The sequence below is a fragment of the Vulpes vulpes genome, chromosome 8, assembly GCF_048418805.1.
Source record: "Vulpes vulpes isolate BD-2025 chromosome 8, VulVul3, whole genome shotgun sequence".
NCBI classification, from domain to species: Eukaryota; Metazoa; Chordata; class Mammalia; order Carnivora; family Canidae; genus Vulpes; species Vulpes vulpes.
Window position 1 is genome coordinate 104,016,330 of NC_132787.1, and position 20,766 is coordinate 104,037,095.

Consider the following 20,766-nt stretch of genomic DNA (forward strand, 5'->3'; position numbering starts at 1 on the left):
GCTTGGCCTTGAATTTAGATTTTCTGAAGGAATCAAGGGGAACTGGAGGGTGGGGATTCGTGTTCTGAGCCTCTGAATCTGCTCTCAGCCAGTGTGGCCCGAGTGGTTCTGTGGCCCTGGGCCTCTCCTGCTGTGGCTCAGCTGAGCTCCTCGCACACGCCTCCCTCACCTGCTGCCAGGTCTCCCAGCTTCGGGCTGTCCCCTGTCCCTGTCCATGTGGGCAGATTTCCGGATCTTTCCCTGAAACTCTTCTGTGGGCCGATCCAGCTGGGCATGGTGCTCCCTTCTCTGTATAGCTGGAAAACGGGTTCCCCGTCAACTAAGCACCCACAAAGCCCTGCTCGAGGAGGTATGTCTGGCCCCCCAGGGTGTGGGGACGGGTCAGCCAATGCACCTGAGCTCGCACTGGATCTGCTTTCCAGAAGGAGGGGCCAAGGAGTGAAGAGGGCAAGAGGATTTGCCAGGTGGAAAAACTGGGGCAGGGAGGAAAAGCGTGGATGCGGGAGGGAGCACCAGTATTGGGGGGATGTAGAGGGGAGGAGGCGAGGTCTGAGGCTGGAGGGTGGGCCCCCAGGACCACAGGGCTGGTCGGAGCTGTGCCTGGAGTTAGCGCACAAGGGAGAGAGAGACGCTGCTGAGGCAAAGAAGCATCGGGAAAGAAGCAGGGGAGTGACCACGGCCACGGCCCAGGTGAGCGGTGGGGAGGCCCGCACTGGCTTTGGGCCAAGGGCTGGAACAGAGATGGGGTGACAGCGGCCAGCATTTGCCTGAGGAGGCGGCGCCGAGTGATGTGACCTTCTGGGACAGTTTATCCCAAAGCAGAGGCTGGGGGGCTGGTGGGGGCTGTCTGTCCTCTCTCCTCTCTTCTTCCCCCAGAGCTGGGACATGCAGCCTGGCCTTCAGTGACCTTGAAGTTCTCCCAGTAAAGATAAACTGGGTGAACCCCTTGGACCCTGGAACAGGCTTCTTTGGTGGCTATTTTCTTTTCCGTGGATGTGCCCCGGTGCAGCCAGGACAGGCCCCCACTAGTTGCCGAAGAGTGGCAGCTCTGATCTGACCTCCACAAACCTCTGGAAGGGGTCGCATGAGTGTGTTTACAGAGGGCAGTCCCTGCGGCAAGGGACACCTCTCATAAGACGACCACAGGCTGTGGCGTGGAGCAGCTCGGTTGCTCAGATACCTTAGCCCAGGTCTCCTGGCCCCAAGCCCCAGAGACAAGGGACAAGGCCAAAAGGCCAGCAGGGGCATCCAGGATGACCAAGTGCTTGATGTATGTAGAGGCTGAATACTTCTGTGGGGGCTAGTCTTTAATTCAGAAGCCATTTACTGACAGATGGTAGCAGGATCGATAGAAATGTGACAAAGCAAATACAACAAAATATTATTGTAGTGTAATTGTAGAATCAAGGTCATGGGTATATGGGTATTCAAGGTACCCTACTTTCAGTGTTTCTCTATGTTTGGAATTTTTCAAAATAAAATGTTGGGGGCAAAAAGACCTCTGCTGCCAGTCCAGCTGGAACACATTCCGTTTCCTCAGTCACTGACCTGGAGAAGTGTCCAGATCCACTCTGGGTGGTCTCCCTAAGCCCCAGCCTAGGGGACCCCTCCCCTCTTCCTCAAAGAGAATCAGGACTCTGGGTGTCTGTGGTGCTTTGTGACTTGCTGGGTGTCCTTGAGCAAGTCATTGCCCCTTCCACACCCCACACCTTGTGATGTAACTTTACATACAACTCTCCAGGATAGGACAAAAATCCTTGCATTTGGGGGCTACTGGAGCTGTATTTTAGTGGATTTCTCCCATCCCCAAGAAGGATTTTTTTTTAATAAAGATTTTATTTATTTATTCATGAAAGACACAGAGAGAGAGGCAGAGACATAGGCAGAGGGAGAAGCAGGCTCCCCCCCACTGCGGGGGTGCAGGACTCGATCCCAGGACCCTGGGATCATGACCTGAGCTGAAGGCAGATGCTCAACCACCGAGCCACCCAGGTGTTCCCCCCAAGACGGACTTTACCGTAGGTTCTGGTAAATTCTACAGCCTGGGTTCTGGTGTGCAATGACAGGCGGGGTCCCCCTGGGCCAGGTGGTCACAACCTGGGAGGATTGGCCCAGCCAAGTGAGGCTCTGCCCCGCAGGACAGGTGTGGGGGGCTGGCCGGAGAAGCCCCGCCCCTCCCCGTAGGCCCCGCCCCTTCCCCTGCAGGGGCTGCGGTGGGCTTGCCTGCCTGGTTTAGGCCTTCCTCCTGTCTCCGAGATCCACCCCCTCCCAGATGAAAATTTGGGCTTAACACCAACCTCTGTTGGTGCAGATGAGGTGTCCCCCTGCAGACACCCTCAAGGCTTCATAAAAGGTGGTGAAAGCCAAAGGATTCCGGGCCACCGTCCACACCTTCCCAGCTGCTCCTACCAAGTCCCCAGAAAGTTCTGAGATTATGAGGACAGCAACATTCAAGGTAATGTGTGGATCAGCCCACACCCCCTTGTCATCCCAATCATTTCACTTTTGAACAGTCGCTTTTGATCTTACCGTTTGCTCCTTCTTTGCTGTCAACTCACCCACCATTTTGTCTTCAGCTTAAAAAAATTTAACACAGGAAACATCTTTTCATGTTTTTCTTCATGATCTTTATACTTCTCACTTTAATCAGCTTCTTAGAATTGGGGTGTCGCAATTCACTTAGCCATTTTTTCCAGTTCTTGGACATTTACTTGGTTTCCGGATTTAGCATTAGTTAGCTCTGATGGATATCTTTGTGCTTCTTTCTGTTGCATTGTTTCACCAGGATGGATTCCCGGAAGGGGATGACTGAGCCAAAGGATATGGACATTTTATTTTATTTTTAAAAGATTTCATTTATTTACTCATGAGAGACAGAGAGGCAGAGACACAAGCAGAGGGAGAAGCAGGCTCCCTGTGGGTACCCCGATGCAGGACTCGATCCCAGGACCCTGGGATCATGACCTGAGCCAAAGGCAGACGCTCAAGCACTGAGCCACCCAGGCGTCCCAGATATGGACAATTTAATGACACGCAGTCTACAGAGCAGTGTTGCCCTCCAGCCAGGCATGTGTGCGTCAGCTGAGCTGGTCCTGCCAGAACTGGAAGCTGTGCGTCAGGGTCTCTGAGGCCAGCCCCACGTTGGGGGGGATTTTTAAAAAGAGATTTATTTATTTATTTGAGAGACCCAGGAAAAGAGAGAGAGAGAGAGAAAGAGCGAGAGAGCACACATGAGCAGAGGAGAGTGGCAGAGGGAGAAAATCTCAAGCAGCCTCCCTGCTGAGCCTGGAGCCCGACACGGGGATCGATCTCATGACCCCAGCTCGTGACCTGAGCTGAAAGCAAGAGTCAGATGCTCAACCAACTGAGCCCCCCCCAGGTGCCCTGACTGGCCGGGGCAGGTCTCCGTGCCCAGGACTTTCCCTGGGGTCATGTACACACCTCTGAGAAGCACGTCCCCAGATTCCAGAGTCCCAGAGCGCTCAGCGTGAACCGTAGTGTAGCACAGCTTAGGCACAGGGAGCCGCTCTTATCAGGGAATGGAGGCCACCCTCTCGACATCTAGGTCCCCAGACCCCGGGGGAAGGGCTCCCGGCCCTTCTGAGAGTAGTGGTCTCAGGCGCACTAGTAACTGCTTTGCACTTGCATGATTTCACTGGCTAGCACTTAACTACTCCCCATTTTTCCCACGAGCATCCTTGATAATTTACAGCAATTAGGGACTCTACGTTTTCAATACCAATCTAGGCTCTGGGAGATAATTTAAATATTCCCTGATAGATAAGTACATTAAAAATAATAATTGTATGCACTTCAGGTTTGAGAGTGTGCTTGCACGTCTCAGTGAAGTACGACAGCCTTACGAGGGATGGTCGATCATATCTGGATTCGGTGCAGAGCCTGGGTGCTCAGAAAGCCACGCTCCCCGCTGGTTCCATGGGCAGGAGATGGGGTGCCAGGACCGGAACCCCTGCTGACTGCCATTTCTGGTCTTTGCCTAAATTGTTATTTGCAGGGGAAAAGCATCCCACATAAGCAGGTTTACCTTGGCTATCCAAAATATAAACTCAGTGGTTTATATTCTGAAGACCCTGGATCCCTGGGAGTTGGGGGCATTCTAAGCACTGGAAGAAAATATTCTGGGGCATCGTCTTTATTTTCTCTATTCTGGAACTTCCCAGTGATGGGCAGCTGAATGCTTTTCAGGAGAAAGGAGTTGAATGGGGATGACTGCAATGCGCCTCTGGGGCAGCAGGGGACAGCCTGTAGCTTTGCATCCTCCATCAGCTCTAAATTCTGAGATTCCCTCCCATTCTGCGTCCCAGGGCACTGAGAGAAGCCCGGCGTCCTGAAGGCACTCTGGAAATGAGTGTGATGTCCAGAAAAGGTGTCCAGGAAGGAATCCAGCAGTGGGCCTGGGGAAAACCGGTGCTTGACAGAGTTAGCAGCGGCTCTGGGCGGGAGTGAGACCCCAAATGGTTTGCAACAGGTAGAGCCAGGCACCACCGGCCACCTGGAGGACTGGAGGCCACCTGCTGCCACACAGTGTGCAGGAGTGAGAGGTGAGAGGGGGACATGGGGGTGAGGGCAGGGAAATGGGGGGCAGCTATTTACCAGTTGGTATGAAGGGATCTGGATATTTAACAACTGAACCAGTGCTTATAGGCTGGTTATTAGCCTGGGTGAGGTCTGGGGGGGCCTGAAGCAGTGGAGTCAAGATCCCTTCAGCCCAAGTGGCTTCTCTGGTTCATAGGATTGGTGGTTATGAGAACATGAGCTTTTCGCAGATCAAGGAGATGTATTACACTATAACAGCAGATCACGCTGCCTTGCCTTTGGCTCTCTGAGCCCCCATGACTCGCCCATGCAGGTCTGTGCCCCCGGGAGCTGGTCTGTCAGACCTCACTCCTGCTCTAGGTCCCCCAAGCTCCCCAGCTGCTGGTGTGGTGGTGGTCTCCCAGGCGAGAGTCTGGGGGCCGGGCTGGAGCTGGGGGTAGCTGGGCAGGTGGGGGAGAGCACCTGGCCAGGTACAGAGAGTGGGATCTGTGTCAGGCGGTCACATCCGTCCCAGCTCCAGCCCCAACCCCTGGTTGACCATGGGCAAGCCACTTCATCTGTCTGGCACCCTGACTGGGTCCTGCTGGTGAGGACAGGGTGGGAAGGGGGAAGTGAGTGGCCCTGCCAACTCGAGAGTGCACGTCCTCGCTGAGCATGTTCGTGCTCAGTTAGGTTCTTCCAGGGAGAATCGGGTCTAGAATGTGGAAGTGCTGAGGAGGGAGGGACTGGGCATTGAAGTGCAGCAAAGTCCAGTGACCACCAGCAGCTTGACTCCAAAGAGCAAGTTCGTTTGAATCTGCAGACTGAGTAAAGCACATCGCCCTCCCCATGTGCCTCATCCTGTTCCTGGAAGGCCTGCATAGGACAAGAAGTCCGAGCTGGAATTATGCCCGCCTGACTGGTGCCCTGGTCTTTTCTTGCCTTTGGTCCTAAGCTGGGACCCGAATGTACACCATCGGCCCTCACGGATCTCCAGCTTGCCAGCCACACTTCCGGGGACTTGTCACCCTCTGTGATCATGTGGGCCACCTCCTTAGATCGATCTCTGTCTATCTGCCTAACTCTACATGTCTGTATCTGTACATGCTTTTTCTTTAGAGAAACTGAATAATATAGATAGTCTTATTTTCTCTCTTTTACAGATAAGGAAACTAAGTCCAGAGAGTTTAGATGGGGGAGTGGGAACTTCGAGTCAGATGAGCACAGACTCAACCATCTGAAGCCAGCACCTGTCTTGTCAGGTCATGTCATGCCCCGGCACAGCTGGACCAGTAGGGAGCACATAGGCCTAGGCTCGGGGGGTCAGGAAGCTTGCTTCTTCTTCGCAGGAACGGAAGGACAAGTAGTTAATCAGATAGTATCTATCCTAAAGATACAGTCGCCAGGTGTACCTGATGAAACCTCTAACATAAAGAATAAAGACAGGCACCCCAGTGTTTAGAGCAGCCATGTCCACAAGAGCCAAAATATGGAAACAGCCTAGATGTCCATCAACAAATGAATGGATAAAGACAGGGTATGTATACACAATGGAATATTACTCAGCCATCAAAAGGAATGAAACCTTGCCATTCGAAACGACATCGATGGAACTAGGGCATATTATGCTAAGTGAAATACGTCAGAAAAAGATGTATGTCTTTTCAAAGTACCATATGATCTCACTCATATGTGAAATTTAAGAAATAAAACAGATGAGCATAGAGGAAGGGAAGGAAAATAAAATAAGATGAAAACCGAGAGGGAGGCAAACCATAAGAGACACTGAACTCTGGGAAACAGGGTATCTGGAGGGGTGGGTGAGAGATGGGGTCACTGGGTGATGGACATTAAGGAGGGCACATGATATAGTGAGCACTGGGCGTTTTTAAAAAAGATTTTATTTATTTGTTCATGAGACAGAGAGAGAGACAGAGACACAGCAGAGGGAGAAGCAGGCTCCCTGCGGGGAGCCCGATGTGGGACTCGATCCCAGGACCCCGGGATCACACCGTGAGCCAAAGGCAGATAGACACTCAACCACTGAGCCACCCAGGCATCCCGAGCACTGGGTATTATATGCAACTGATGAACCACTAAATTCTGCCCCTGAAACTAATAATACTAAATTAATTGTAAACTAAATTGAGTTTAAATAAAGAATTAAAAAAGAAGAAGGAAGACAATTTTCCCATTGCAAGCCTCTTGAGATGGCATCACCATCTGAGGACCCGAATGAAGAAGCAACAGAAGCTTTTCTAATGTGACCTCGTGGGCCTGCAGTCCGCGGCGCCCGCTTTCTCAGGGGACCCCTGCTCCAAGTTTTGCCCCTAAAAACCTTCACTTGCAATCCATCTGGGAGTTCAGGACATTAGAGCGTTGGGGCCGTATGGACACGTAGCCCATCATTCCTCCCTGCAAAAGCTCGGTGTCGGTGTCGGTGTCGGTGTCGGTGTCGCTGGGCTCGCTGCCGTCGGGTGAACGGACTCTCACTGGGCTCAGTTACGGGCCTTGCTGTTGCCCCCTGTGCTCAGCCACTGGCCGGGTTCCTGGTCTGCTCTGCGGCCTCCCGGTGAAACGCCAGAACCCTACGAGCTGGGAGCACGAGGAGCAGATGTCCAAGGGCCACAGTGAGTGGTCACCTCCCAGGACTCGGGCTGGGGAAGAGGACAGGACTCACAGGTGTCCCCATTCTGTGTTTTCCAAGCAGGAAGGCAGTCGGAGCACAGATGTCTGGATGTCAGGTCTAGTGGGGGGTGGAGGGCGCTGGGACATGTGCAGCCTGCTTGACAGGTGAAGGGACACGGCCCCTCTGGGCCTCGGTGTTGATGTCAAACTGGGTGCTTCCATGCTGTTGTCTCGATTGTGTTCACCCCACCGTGTGGCTGCCGAGGCCGAGGCCCAGAGGGCCTGCCTGCTGTGGAAACTGGAAGGCTGGGCAGCCGGGACCAGTGGCACATCAGATCCTCCCAGGGCCCGAGTTTTTCCTGCCACTCTTGACTCCCTGTGCAAGGGAGATCTTCTCTTCTAAACAAGGGGGCTCGGAAGCTTTGTTGAAGAAGAACATCAGACGGTGGTTTCGGAGAGGAAGTAATATTTGGTCGGGGAGGGGCTGGGATGCACGAGCCAGCTGGAGGGCTGCGAAACCAGAGGGCAGGAGACTATTTTACTTACCAATGGAACGTTCTCAATTTCCTGCCTATTATTTTGCCAGCAGTAGCCTTGCTTGGACTCCCGTAAAGGCCAACACCTGCCTCAGACACGTTGGTTCTACAAACTGGCGCGGAATCTGCACATCCGGAGGGGTCCTCGGAGACCACAGACCCAACCGGGACCTGGGGACACCCCTTAAAGTGTCACAGCTGTGTAGTGGAAAAAAGGCGTTTACTCCGGGTTCCCGACACTAGTGGCATGTTTGAAATTGGGGGCCCTCTCTGTTAGAAGGCCTGGTGCCCCCTGGGAACGGGAACGTGTTTGCACTTGCATCCTGTAAGTCTCCTGGGCACACGTGCACTAGACCGGATGCCGCTTGCATTTTGCATTAAGGCTGAAATTCACTTACAGGTTTTCTGCGCAGAAAGGTGGCGAAATATGTGGTTAAGAGCAAGCACTTAGGGGACAGACCTGGGTCGGAGTGCTAGCTCCTGCCCTCGCTGGCACTCAAATGCCGAGAATAGCTTTGCTTACGTGTAGCATGGGAACACAACTCCTTTGTGGGGTGTTGTGGGGTGGGCCTGGTCTAAATCCCCCTTGGCTGCTTTATCGTTTCCTCCCAAAGCCTCATTCCCCTACCTGGGAAGGAGGTGGTAATAATAGCATAGTCACCCCAGAGGGTTAGAGCAACAGGAAATGTCACAAATTTTGTGTAAAGTTCTTAGCAGACTGCCTGGGGGCCAGAAAGACTAGAGCTGGTGGCCAGTACGGCTATGATTAGGCTGCGGGCCCCCAGGTAGGCTTATCCGCCACGGACGTTCCCGTGGACCCGGCGCTGGGTTTATGGGGTTTGCTGCGGCAAGGGAGGGCGCCCACCCGGGAACTCAAGGCTGTCTTGGAAAAGAGCCTTGTGCTGGGCGATTCTAGGAAGAGTGTTAGTCATTTTTGCAGCTGCGACGCAGCCTTGCCTGGGTTTCTTTGTTTTCTTTGTTCTGGTGGCTTCATCTGTGTCCCATTGGAAAACTTGTTTATCTCAGTTTGCCTGCCAGCCGGGCTAATTTTCACTTGCTCACTGATTATGCAGATCTCAGCTATCAAAGGCTTGGGTTTCATTTAAGCCAACACATGATCGCTCTTCCCAGGCGATCAACGCAAGACTTTCCCGCAGCCTCGTGACTGCCCCGGTGTCCCACCTGCACTCGGCCTTGTGTCTCTACCCTGGAACCCTCTCCTCTGTGCTGGGCTCGCTCTTGTCATTCACTCTCAGCTCAGAAATCACCCCTGTCCTGCCCTCCTCGTGACGAGCTCCCGCCCAGCTGTCTGGCAGTCTCTGTCTCCACTCTGTGACCTCTCATTTGTCCCTCTCAAGCTATTCTGCTCACTGTCGTTTCCCTCACTGGAGGCAGGACACCACGGATGCATCTCCAGCTACAAGGGCGCCTGGCGTGTGCTAGGTGCTTAGTAAACAGTTGTGCAAGGAAGCGAGGAGGCAGGAGTATCCCCGTCCACGATCCTTTCCTGTTTGGCCCGTAGGATTCTAAGGGGCTGGAAGGGGAGCTGGAGGTCATGGGGTCCAGCATCCCCCTGGGGACCGGTCTCCTTCTGCGGCATCCTCACCTTGCCTCCGTTGGGCCACTTCCGTTGCAGAGAGCTCCATACCTTATGACATGCCCTGTGCATTTCTCAGAAGTGCCTTTCTTAGCGACTGAGCTTCACCCACTGGTCTCAATTCTGCCCCCTACAACGGCCGAGAGCAGGACTCACGATGGCCCTCTGAGTGACTGGATGGCTCTCAGGCTTCTCTAAGACGAGCCCCAGTCTCTGGACTTCCCTTCCGTGATTTCTAGATGCCCCACTTTCCTCTCTTTATGTCAAAGACCTGAAAATTTTCACGGGCATCCATCAGTACCCTTGATATTATTTGTGATGTTTTCTGCAGGCGCACAGTTTTGGGGTCCAGCGGGGATCTGTGGGTTTCATTAGCTTCCCAAAGAACCCTCGACCTCAGAGTGGTCCAGAAGCTTCCAGAAGCCCTGCTGTATCTACCTTGTCTCTCCATAGTGCACCGAGCGCCTTTCTCCTTGATAATGGCCACCCACTCTAGGCAGAACTTTCTGTTCAAATGACTCCCTTTTGCCAGTTCCCCGAGTCCTAACGACACTGTTTCTCCAGTGTGTTTGATTTTTTTCTGTGACTGAGAGAAGAGGGCCCCCAAAGGGTAGGGGTTTTTTTCATCTATTTTGAGACTGTGTTGTTAGATGTGTCATGCTCAAGACTGTTAGACCTTTCTGGTGTGCTTTTCATCATTAGATTGGTAAGTTTGCTGTCTTATGAAACACTTGGTCTTTTTTCCTCCTGTTAGAACTATACTCATTTTCTTTTGATAAATATTTGTCTGCAATTTCTTTCTCCATCCATTTTTTAAGTGTGAGTACTCATGTTTTAGGTGTGTCTCTTATAAACAGCATAAGGCTGTCCTAAAGAAAAAAAAAAATCCAGTCTGGCAGATTCTTTAACAACCAAATTTAGTTCATTTTCATTGTAATTATTGATAGTTTGATTTTTTCCACAATCCTATTTCCTCCTTTCTGTTTACCCTGCTTTTCAAAAGTTCCATTACTTCTATTATTTTGAAATAAACTCTATTTCTCTTCTTTAGCTCTTTGAAAATTGCCTGGTTTTTTTAGTGGTTTGTCCTCAACGTATGTATTTAGCTCCATTTAAAAAGATCTGCAAATTTTCTATCCTCCACCCAAAACAAACATTTGGTAATAAAGTACACAAATTTTAGAATGTTCTCACTATAATCATTTACTGAATTTTACATGTTATTTTTGAGGTGTGTATGAGTTTCACTTTATTTTTATTACCCTTTGAATTAATCATAACTATTATTTAGTCAGTACTTGTTCTGCTTTCTGTATATTTACCTTCTTTGCTCATTTCAGTCCTTCTTCTGGGTTCAATTTGCTTCTTTTTGAAATAGCTCCTTTGATGTTTCCTTTACTGGAGATCTGTCGGTAAATTCATTAGTTTTTATTTGTCTGTGAAAATCTTAATTCTTTCCATCACTCGTAAATGATGGTTACACTAAGTATACAGTCCCATTTTGACAGTGAAATGTTTTCTTAGCCCCCTCTTTTAAAAAAGATTTTATTTATTTATTGGAGAAAAATTGAGAACCAGAGAGATCACAGAGGGAGAGGGAAGGGCAGACTCCACACTGAGCAGGGACCCCATGTGGGGCTCCATCCCGGGACCCCGGGATCATGACCTGAGCTGAAGGCAGATGCTTAACCACCAGAGCCACGCAGGCGCCCCTCTTAGCACTTTGAGAATAACATCCCACTGTATTCTGGTTTCTGCTGGCGGTCCACGAACACCCAGTGCCCTGAAGGGATCTGGCCCTTCCTTCTTTTGCTTTCCAGACCTTCTCTTTGTCTTTGGTCTTTTGTCCTGTCATCCGGATGTGAGATCCTGCTTGAGGCTGCGTGTCCGTGGCTCCTGGTCCTTTCATTAGCCCTTTGCCTATTGGCTCTCCTTCATTTCCTCTGTGTTTTTTCTTCCAGAATCTCTCAGATGTAGGGATGTTGGCCCTTGTCGTCTTATTCTTTGTGTCTCAACTTTTCTTTCATATTGTCCATAACTCTGCCTCCCTTATGGTCACTCTGAGGCCCTAGTTCCCATCTGCCATTGTTCAGCTTGACATGCTGGGCTGTTTCTTTTGTTTTTGTTTTTGTTTTGTGTTTAACAAAGAACTGTGGAACGATGTGGACAATTTTCTTGCTAAAGTAAAGATGATTTGGGGGCATCTGGGTGGCTCAGTGGTTGAGTGCTTGCCTTCAGCTCAGGTCGTGATCTCGGGGTCCTGGGATCGAATTCTGCATCGAGCTCCCTGTGGGGGGAGCCTGTTTCTCCTTCTGCCTGTGTCTCTGCCTCTCTCTCTCTCTCTGTGACTATCATAAATAAATAAAGAAAAAAAATATTTTAAAAAAATTTAAAAACTAAAATAAAATAAAGATAATTTGGCCTCATGGCTTCCCCAGGGCTGCTTTTATGGACCTTATCAAAGTGCCATGAAACCAGTCCTAGAGACTGTCCACCGGCTCCCAGCCATTGGCTATTCTTCTCCCTGGTTATTTAAACATGACTGCAAACTGGAATTTTGCTCAAAATTTTGCTCACTCTTGCTCCTCTGTTTCTAAAATTCACCTTTTCCCCATTCTTGAAAACTGGCTGGCATTTTCTCATTCCTCCACCATAATGGCCTCTATCTTCCTTGCCTGGTTGCTTCCAAGCTCTTGCGTTTGATCTGGGAGGAGGCCTTACAGGCTTTTACTCTCCTGGAGGCCACAGCTGCCTAGTTTCAAAAACATGAAATTAGTTAACACGACCAGAAACATTTTTGCCCTTTCTCTCTTATCTGGAAATTGCACTTCCTGTGATGTGAGAAGTCTGGTAATAGAATGTGTGGATCAGAGTTGGAGTTACATCAGTAGCTCAGTCAGGGCATCTGGTGAAGGATGGAGTTAATTTAAAAAATAAGCCTCCATGAGGAATGAATAGGATTCGGGGGGAGACCTCCAGACCAGGAAAGGGAAAGAGAGGTTCGGCAGATACTTAACTCCTTCCTTTCCAAGCCGCATGCCAGACAACCAATCCCACAGCCACTGGGAGCATCAGACGCCGTGGCACGGCCTGAGCAGGCCTGGGAGAGCTGCCTCCAGCTGGTTTTATAACCTGGGGGATTGAATTATTCATCTGACATTTGACTATGCGTTTATCAATCTTTAAAAAAAATTATTTTATTTTGCTTTTATTGCTTTCTGTATACACAGTCCCTGCCCCTTCTGGTTGAGTTTTCTCATCTGTGAAGCAGATGAGGGGTTGTAACCCCGAGTCACAAATCAAAACCACAATGAGATCCCACCTCACACCAGAGAAAATTAACAAGACGGAAAACAAGTGTTGGAGAGGATGTGGAGGAAGGGGAACCCTCTTGCACTGCTGGTGGGAAGCAAGCTGGTGCAGCCACTCTGGAAAACTGTGTGGAGGTTCCTCAGAGTTAAAAATAGACCTGCCCTACAACCCGGCAATTGCACTGCTGGAGATTTACCCCAAAGATACAGATGCAGTGAAATGCCGGGACACCTGCACCCCAGTGTTCATGGCAGCAATGTCCACAATAGCCAAACTGTGGAAGGAGCCTCTGTGTCCTTTGATGGATGAACGGGTAAAGAAGATGTGGTCTATACACAATGGAATATTACTCGGCCATTAAAAAGGACAGATCCCCCCCCCCCCCATTTGCTTCGATGTGGATGGAACTGGAAGGTATGATGCTGAGTGAAGTAAGTCAATTGGAGAAGGACAAACATTATATGGTTTCACTCATACGTGGAACAAAAGAAATAGTGAAAGGGACTAGAAGGGAAAGGAAGGGAACTGAGTGGGAAAAACTAGAGGGGGAGACAAACCATGTGAGACTCCTAACTCTGGGAAACGAACAAAGGGTTGTGGAAGGGGAGGTGGGTGAGGGGATGGGGTGACTGGGGGACGGGCACTGAGGGGGGCACTTGATGGGATGAGTCCTCGGTGTTATACTGTATGTTGGCAACTTGAATTTAAGTTTAAAAAAAAATCCAAACTAAAACCAGGCAGGAGGGGGCCCGGCCAGCGAGAGGCTGACTTGTGTCCTCACGCCGGGGCTCTTGGTGGAGACGGGCTGGCACAGTTAGCTCAGTGTTGGGCTCACATGAATTTTTCCTTTTCCACCAGAAAGGTGATTTTACAAGGTCGGAGAGAGGTGAAAACACGAAGCAGCCACAGGTTCGAAGCGGAGCGAGCTGGGGGTGCGAATCAGCGGTGCTGTTGCAGACCCTTCCTGGACGCTCCTTCTGGGCATATTCCTTAGCCTTCCGGGGAGCCCAGAAGATGGTGGCAAATGCACAACCGGCAATCCCATCACGCAAAAATATTTCTTTTAATATTTTAGTTGGGCATGCAGACGGCTGTTAGGGGCTCTGCTGCTGATTTCCAAAAAGAAGGTGGAGTTCCCGACAATCTGCAGCACATTTTTGACAGGGACTTTCCTGTCATTGTGCACAGATGAGGGTTGCTTTTGGCTCAGGATGCGTGGTGGTGACGTGGAACAATGTTGTGCATCAGAGGGTCCCCGTAGAGCAGTGTGGTCCTCCCGGGAGCTCATCTCCCAGGGTCTTTCTGACAGCACCTTCACCGTGAGGGCTCCCAAGGGGTGCTTCAGAGCCTGGGCCAGGTCTGAGGCCAGGACGTGCCCTGGCCCCTATATCTTCATCACCGTGTGTGGCATTTGCCAATCCTGCACACAGGACCCGGCGAGCCTCCTTGATGCCAACGTGAGCAGGGGCGCTAGCCCAGGGCGCATGGCCTCCTGCTCCCTCGCTTGCACCTCACACCCCTTCATGGCTTGGCGTCTGCCCCACCTTTGTTTGCTCTGGTCACAACAAACCCCTCGTCACTCCCAGGACACGTCCTGTGTGCCTGTAGAGTTGTCTCCATAGAACAAGCACTATCCTTCAGGACTCATCCTGTCACCGTCACTGAGGAGTCCTTGGTCCCCCCACCCCATCGGTGTCTGATCCCCTCATCTCTGGACCCCTGCCCACTGCAGCCTGAGAATTCCTCAGTCTCATTGTCCCTCTGTATTACAGGCATCTGCTTGTCTTTCTCCCCTCCTGAATTCGAGCTACTTGGGCATAGGGAGCTGTGATCCAGAGTTCCTGGGTGTCCTGGTCCCATGGCAGGAGCCTGGCATATAGCAGGGGCCCAACAGAAGATCACCCAACCAGGACGGGCTATGTCAGCGGGAGGAGTTCCCATATCTGCTCATAAACGGAAGCTGGAGGTGGCTACCCCAGGAGCAGTTTCTGGAATGTTCTGAGCCAGGGCACCATCGTTGGAATAAGCCTGACCTTTTATGACACATCTGTGAGGAGAGGCCCTCTGTGTTGTGTTGGGGGCCCGTCCTCCCACACAGGGTGGGTTGCCCAGGAAGCTCATCCTGAGACAGAGAATAGAGTTTGGGACATTTAGTGAGGGCATTGCTCCAGGACCAACGTCTGTGGGAGGAGGGAAGGCAGCCCAGCTGGGAGGGGGGAAAAGTAGGGTGGCGATGCTGGAGCAGTGGGCTCAGCTCATCCAAGGGGCGCTCTGCAGTCAGAGTCGTCCCAAGTCAGAGCAAGGGGCCAGGCCTTTACACCTCCCGTGTTGACTGTCACAGGAGGCAGACTGTCCCCAGGGAGGGGGCATGTCGTGGGTTCATTTGTGTTCTTCTAAAAAGATATGTTGAAGTCTTAACATCCTGTACCTGTGAATAGGAAAGAATCTGTTGCAAACAAATAGCATTTAGATCTCATCTCTCAGAACTGGCAAGTCCTCTCAAGAGCAGTGGATTTTCTGTTGATTTGGAAGGACAAGTCGTGGGGTTAGAGCTGTTTCTTGTCTGAGCACACATGCTTCACCCAAACCCACGAGAGCATGTCCACGCGATTCGCAGTTCTTTTAAATGCTGTAGATTAAATCAGGGCATCAGAGATTGCTGATGCCGGAAGGGACCGTGCAGGTGCTCACCGAACCACCGAGTGGCCCGAGCTGGGACATTACGGTGGGCACTGGTACCTGCTGGTCGAGGGACGGTGTCTGAGGTGTCCCTACTGCGGCCCCACGAGCTGGCCATGCCTGGGGATGGGCTGAGAGCCTCCCCTCTGCCCCAGGGGCTCACCCCTCTTCTCCCAAAGGCCTGGCCTCCCCTCGTCACCTAGCCCTCCCCCTCAGGGAGTGGTGCTATGTGCCCCCAACCCCCCTTGCCAGGAATGTTGGCTGTTGGTGACTGGCAGCCGAGCGTCCTCCTGGGAATCATAGGACGGAGCTGTCCGGCCCAGGCTCGTGTCCCCCAGGGGGCCACCCGCTTCACTGATCGCCGTGGCCATTACCTGGAGGTCTGGCCACCTGCCTCCACTCAGAATGACTTGCGGGCCACCCCGGGCTCCCTCTGATTCTGGCCCTGCCATGCTCCCTCCACACTAGCACAGCACAGGCTCTGGCCTGGGAGGAGGACAGAAGCTCTCAGCTCCGTGCCCCCCTCTGGGTGCCTGGACCCGGGGGAGCAGGACTGGGAGGGGGCTGTGACTCACTGTGACCCATGCCCCAAGATTTCCTCCTTGCAAAGGGCCTTAGGGAGAAGGTTCTCTGGCCTTCCTTTCTGCCCCTTGTAGACTCTCCTCCCGGGGCTCAGAGACCCAAGGTGTAATTAGCCAAGGGCACCAGTTACATTGATCCTTCATCCCAGATGGGCTTCTACTCTGCGGAGGCTATGGGCTTCCACAGAACCCCCAGAGAGGAGGAGAACCCAGTCTCCCCTGTCTCCTGGCTCGACGAGGCTCTTCTGGGGGGTGCAGTCTCTTGACGGGCTCACGGTCAGCCCGCAGACCTCTCTTCCTCCATCCTGAATGTAGACGGTGGAGGAGGGTGGGGACGAGGGAACCCCTGGTCTGCCCTTGAGTGGGTAAAGGCTGAGGCGGCAGGTCTGGTCCTGCCCCTGGGCGGCCCAGTGGGTCTGTGGCAGAAGCCGGTGCCTGCTGCCCTTTGTGGTCTGGGAAGCCCAGCTGTCCCGTACGGGGGAACCGAGCATGGCCCTGGGGGTGCTGAGTCAGCTCCTGCCGGGGAGGCATCACCCCTGGACATCTGCATTTATCAGGCCCCTGTGGCCCAGGCGGGGGTGGGCACTGCTCTTCTCTGAGAATCCAGCTAGGAATCAGGGTGAGAGGTCCCTGCCTCTGTTTCTGGTCCCCCCACCCCCCACCAGGCAGCGCCATGAGCCACCTGGCTTGGAGACCTTGGCCTTGGGAGGGGACGGGTCACCGAAGGCCCCTGCCCACACACCCACCTCCATCCCTTCTTCTTGCATCCACCTGCTGGAACGTTCATACTGGCAGCTGAGGTTTCTCTATCCCACGCCTTCCTCTTTCCTGAAGTGAGACCTTCCCTGGCCTCTGCCGCGGGGCCGAGACGGCCACTAAGGAGCAGGATCTAAGGAGAGAAAGAAATGGGAGCACTTCTCCCTTCCCGGGCCTGGGTACCGAGCCCACACCCCTAGACTGGACGCTCCCCACGGTCAGGGTCCTGATTGTCTTGTCACTGCTCCCGACATCGGGGTCTGGCCTGTGGACAGTGTGCAGCAGGAAGGTGTGTTGGGTGAACTAGCAGCCACCCTCAGGTGTGAGGGGCTACCTGCGGGACCCAGAGTTTCTGCACCCCGATGTTTTCAGGTCAGCTTCAAATGAGAACAGAAATTGAAACGTGCCCCGAGGGACGTCCAGATGGCCCAGGAAGGTATCTCTGGACCCCCGGGAGCCGTGAGGAACACTGTTTGAGAAACACTGTCTATACTTCCCTGTGACGCCCCCAACGACATTAATTTCACACAACACTGTTATTTGGGCTTTGTCCTAAACCAGAAGATTAGGTCGTAAGACTTGGCGATCTCAAATGGAGATCAAATCTGGGGATCAATCCAGAGATGCTCGTATGTCAGGAAGTGTCTTCCTCGTAGCTCAGAGCCAACGAGAGGCCGAGAGGCCGTCGTTGGGAGGATCCTGGGTGTGTCTGGTGTTAATGTGGCAAAGAAGAGGCGTGAGGGTGGATGGTTGACCTGCGCTGGTCATCGTGCCCACCTGTGTTTCTAGAACAGCACGGCAGGGCAGTCGGTCCCACCCCACAAGGGAGCTCTGTGGCCGAGGGACGCTGACCAACGGCGTCTTTCTCTAGGGCAGCGCCAAACAGTAACAACAGAGCAGCGTGGACATTCTCTAGCAGAAAGAAATCCTAACAAGACCCACGGGCTCCGGGCTATCACAGAAGTGTGACATTTGGGACCCTTGGGTGGCTCAGGGGTTGAGCGTCTGCCTTCGGCTCAGGGCTTGATCCTGAGGCCCCGAGATCGAATCTCGCATCAGGTTCCCTGCAGGGAGCCTGCTTCTCCCTCTGCCTGTGTCTCTGCCTCTCTCTGTGTCTCATGAATACATAAATAAAACCTTTAAAAAGCACATTAAAAGCGTGTTTTAAAGAACACATTAAAAAAATGTAACATTTGTCCCCTGGAAGGGAGAAGTGCCTGCTTTTCCTTCAGCTTTACTGAGAAATAATTGACATAACTTTAGGTAAGCTGAAGGTGTGCAGCGTGAGGATTTGATACGCGCGTGTATTTGAAATGTTGACCGCGATGAGGTTCCTTAACGCATCCTTCTCCGGACATAATGCACGGTGTTGCCCTGGTGAGAACGCAGAAGCTCTCCTCTCAGAGCAAGTGTACAGTCAGCGTTACCAACTGCGGTCACCACGCCGGACATTCGGTCCCCAGACTTCAGTCATCTTAAAACAAAACCCTTGGACCAACATCTCCCCCTTTCCCCTCGTCCCCAACACACCATTCTGCTCCATTTCTGTGCATTAGATGGTTTTCTGGTTTTGTTTTTTGTTTTTGTTTTTTTTTTTTTAGATTCCACATATGAGTGAGAATCCAAAAAAAATCTTTCCTGGCTTATTCTACTCAGCACGAGGGACGGACCCTCGAGGTCTAGCCATGTGGAAGCAGGTGGCAGGACTTCCTTTTTCCCCGATGTGTAATACTCCGCTGGTGTATAGTCCTCCGTCAGGGGCGCTCGGGCTGCTTCCAGTCTTGGCCACTGTGACTAATGCTGCACGAAGTCCACGACTTTGAGCAGCGCCGGGCCTTCCTAGAGCCAGGAGGATGTCTCCCGGGCTTCACCCAAGACCTTTCTGGATCCTCGCTCGGAGCCTTGCTGCAGAGAGGAAGTTGCCACCGAGCAGGTCGGGGAAGGGACGTGGGGGACAAGATGTGAGGCTGCCCCATGGGGCGTGGGGCCAATGGGAGCCGCCAGTGCTGGCTGAGCCCCAGCTAGGAGGTCAGGGACATCTCGGAGGAAGGAACAAGGACAGTTTAAGACCTGAACCTCAGGCCCTCACTGTGACCTGCAGCAGAACCCACCCAACAATCGTCGCCCTCTGATGGCTCCGAGTGGACTCTCCAACCGATTGCATAGACAGAGCGGGGAAGGCGCCGGATAAAGCCGGAGATCCACCATCCGCTGAGCATCTACTGACACCACGTGCTCTACCTACATGACCTCACTTCATTTTTCCAACATCCAGTGCGAGGTAAACGTTATTATGTTCCCACTTGACAGGTGGGCAAACCGCAGCTCCGAGGGATCGAGGGGTTGGTCTGGGATCAGGCGGCAGCCCCTGAGCCAGCAGGATCTGAATCTCGTGCCTCCTGTAGCAGACACGTGCTCGTGTGGGGCAGCGCCCAAGAGACCTGCTGTCAGATGTGAGCATCCCAAGCGGGGCTGAGCGCTTTTCATTAATTATTTAATTGATTCACACATTTCCTTCATTTTACACATATCTATAGAGCACCTGCTATTGGCTATACGGGCAGGCCAGATAAAGGCCCACAGATGAGTATCGTGAGCCCCTCTGAGGGCTTCTCTGACATCCCCAGGCGGTTAGGGCAGCGGGAGGACCAGAACTGGGGGCACCCAGCTCCCACGGATGAACCTGCCTGCTTTTCCCATGGGATACAGACTCGCGGGTTCACTCCCTGTGTGTGCGTGGTCCTGGCCATGCACATTCGATGGAATATGACGGCATAATTATAGGGATAGATAACACCCCAAGCTTCCCTAACCACCCTGCTCTAATCATACACAGCCCCAGAACACATTGTAACAATGTGTCACCCATCTCCCAAGGTAGAATGCGCTAACTCTTAATTATAAGCCAGGACTAGAGATGAGTAAATAAATATGCATGCCAGTCTGAATGCTATAATTAGAACTACCATTGGCTAAAGAAAAGTAGAGACATTTTAATTCCAGGCCTCGGCTTGAATGTGGAGTTGCTGCTAGGGAACAGTCCATGTGCATTAACACATTAAGTTCTGAGCAAGTGGTAGTGTCATAAGAAGATAGGGTTTTTGGTTTTTGTTTTTGTTTTGTAAGCGGGGCTGGGGTGCACTCTATATGCCACTTGATGTTTCAATTCTGTGTTTATTGCCCAAAGCTGATGATGATTAGTATTTTTCAGACATTTCTGACAGTCACTTTGAATGATAATTTTGTTTTTAAAGATTTTATTTAATTATTCATGAGAGACACACAGAGAGAGAGAGGCAGAGACACAGTCAGAGGGAGAAGCAGGCTCCATGCAGGGAGCCCGATGTGGGACTAGATCGAGGGACTCCGGGATCACACTCTGAACCGAAGGCAGACACTCAACTGCTGAGCCACCCAGGTGTCCTGATACTTTTGCATAAAATGTCTAACTCGATTTGTATAATGTGTTGGCCCCATTTCTTGGCAATAAGGGGTCAAGTGATGATGGGATGGACCTACACAATCTATTCATACATTTAGTATTTTTTCTCAAGCACCCACCTTATGCCAGGCCCTGTTCGAGGCAGTGAAAGACACACTTCTTGGAGGTTATTTTTTAATGAATGAAGGCAGACGGATAAATAATAAACAGGTATGTAGCTGAGAACCCAATACACACAAAATGTCAGGTGGTGATAAGTGCTATAAAGAAATATGTCAGGATGAAGGGATAGAGAATGAACCACCCCTTAGATGGGGTCCCTGGGGAAGATTCTGATGAAGGACGTCAGGGCACAGACCCGATGGGCATGTTTTGAAAAAAAGCACCCAAGCAGAGGAAAGAGGAGGTGCAAAGGCCCCAAGGCAGGAATCTGTCTGAAGTGTCCAAAGGTCAGCAAGAAGGCCAAGTGTCAGGACATAAGATCAGAGAGGAAGACAGGGCCCCGTCGGATAGCCTTAAGGGCCACAGTAAGGACGGGGATATTACCCTGAGGAAGATGGGAGCCATTGCAGGGTTTTGAGCAGAGGAGTGACATGATTCAACATCAGTTTTATAAAGAATTATTCGGAGGGCACCTGGGTGGCATAGTCGGTTAAGCATCCAACTCTTGGTTTTGGCTCAAGTCGTGATCTCTGGGAT

The 20,766-nt window shown here is 51.9% G+C and overlaps 1 long non-coding RNA gene across 2 annotated transcripts in view; it reads left to right on the forward strand.

Annotated features, from left to right (window-relative positions):
• Positions 1 to 4,311: 4,311 nt before the first annotated feature.
• The window catches only part of LOC112927713 (uncharacterized), a 66,274-nt gene continuing 49,819 nt past the window's right edge, over positions 4,312 to 20,766 (forward strand). The window contains exons 1-2 of one of the 2 annotated variants that reach the window (XR_012003234.1): positions 4,312 to 4,562; positions 18,227 to 18,906. This is a non-coding gene — a long non-coding RNA (uncharacterized lncRNA). The remainder of the gene's footprint in view (positions 4,563 to 18,226; positions 18,907 to 20,766) is intronic. The other variant, XR_003236600.2, reaches the window with a different exon arrangement.